This window comes from Toxorhynchites rutilus, unplaced genomic scaffold, assembly GCF_029784135.1.
Source record: "Toxorhynchites rutilus septentrionalis strain SRP unplaced genomic scaffold, ASM2978413v1 HiC_scaffold_71, whole genome shotgun sequence".
NCBI lineage: Eukaryota > Metazoa > Arthropoda > Insecta > Diptera > Culicidae > Toxorhynchites > Toxorhynchites rutilus.
In genome coordinates, this window is record NW_026600137.1 from 40,863 (window position 1) to 42,404 (window position 1,542).

General features: G+C 49.3%; 1 pseudogene; it reads right to left on the reverse strand.

Annotated features, from left to right (window-relative positions):
* Window positions 1–682: 682 nt before the first annotated feature.
* Window positions 683–835, reverse strand: LOC129782424 (5.8S ribosomal RNA; annotated as a pseudogene).
* Between the last annotated feature and the right edge of the window lie 707 nt (window positions 836–1,542).

Sequence of the window (1,542 nt, forward strand, 5' to 3'; positions counted from 1 at the left end):
TCCTTGATGCTCGTTCCTTCGAAATGTTCGCGGTGTTCCTCCATCCAGGCCACGATCAGGCGTTGTCAGGTAGGCCTTTTGCTGTTCTCCGCGGCAGTATCCGTTTACCTGTCGAGACGTGCACCGATTAGGAAGCGCCCTCCAACTTGACGCGCGCCCCGTCACAGTCACCCTCGCAGGATTTCTCTTCCCAGCGGAGAGCCGATTAGGTGGTGCCCTCCAACACAACGCGCACCCCGTCACAGCTACTCTCGTGAGGTACCATCTCTTGCATGGGTAGCATGGGTAGTCTGAGAGGATCGAAGTGTACACCTCTCTGCAACTCGCAACTCCCAGCCTGTAAACCTATCGTTTGTAGGAGGTCTCAGGTGTCCAGATGCCACGCAACACGGTGGACACGCAAACGGGCACCACCTCTACGTGCTGGGCTCATCCCTTTTCGCTCGCAGCTACTCAGGGAATCCAGTCACACATCATTTGAGGCCTATAAGAACAATCTCATGTATGGAGAAGATGGAACACACAAAGACTTTCATCTTGGGACGTGTGTTCATCAAGCCGTGCGCCGGGGCCTTCGCACGTTTGACTATCTTCAATGTTTTTCCACCACTGAAGGCCGAAAAACACCATTACGCATATGCGCTACCTAAGCAGCGCATATAGTTAAATTGGTAAATATAGGCGGCACTCAAAAATGTGTACATCGCACAATGATTGTACGATGTGCAATATGCGTTCAACTTGTCGGTGTTCATGTGTCCTGCAGTTCACATTCTGACGCGCAATTTGCTGCGGTCTTCATCGATCCACGAGCCGAGTGTAGTCACACATCATTTGAGGCCTATAAGAACAATCTCATGTATGGAGAAGATGGAACACACAAAGACTTTCATCTTGGGACGTGTGTTCATCAAGCCGTGCGCCGGGGCCTTCGCACGTTTGACTATCTTCAATTTTTTTCCACCACCACAATTTTTTTCCACTACCTAAGCAGCGCATATAGTTAAATTGGTATATATAGGCACTCAAAAATGTGTACATCGCACAATGATTGTACGATGTGCAATATGCGTTCAACTTGTCGGTGTTCATGTGTCCTGCAGTTCACATTCTGAAATTGAAACACGGGTTGAAATTTGAAACACACACTTGGAGAGTACGTTCGCATGTAAACATACGATGTACAGGCCACTCCTGGGTTCTTAGAACCCATCGCACTTGCAGAATGAACATCACGCCGGGTTTCATCACTTGGGACGTATTTTTGTCATCATTCGTCCAAAGACCGTGTGATCGGCTTAACCTTTAGCTCACTAGTATGGGGACTCGCCAGGGGGCATCTGTACGTTCATATGCGCACATGCGAAGTACGAGACACCGCACCTAGTCCAACAGATGAGATCTATAACGCCGGGTCTAGTAGTTTCGAGCCGCGCACACACTGCAAGGTATGGCCCCTACAATAGGATGAAAGTTCGAAGGCCCCGGCCCTTCATCCAAGTAGTAATACCTTTAGTGCAGTAAGGAATGGGAATCCCATCA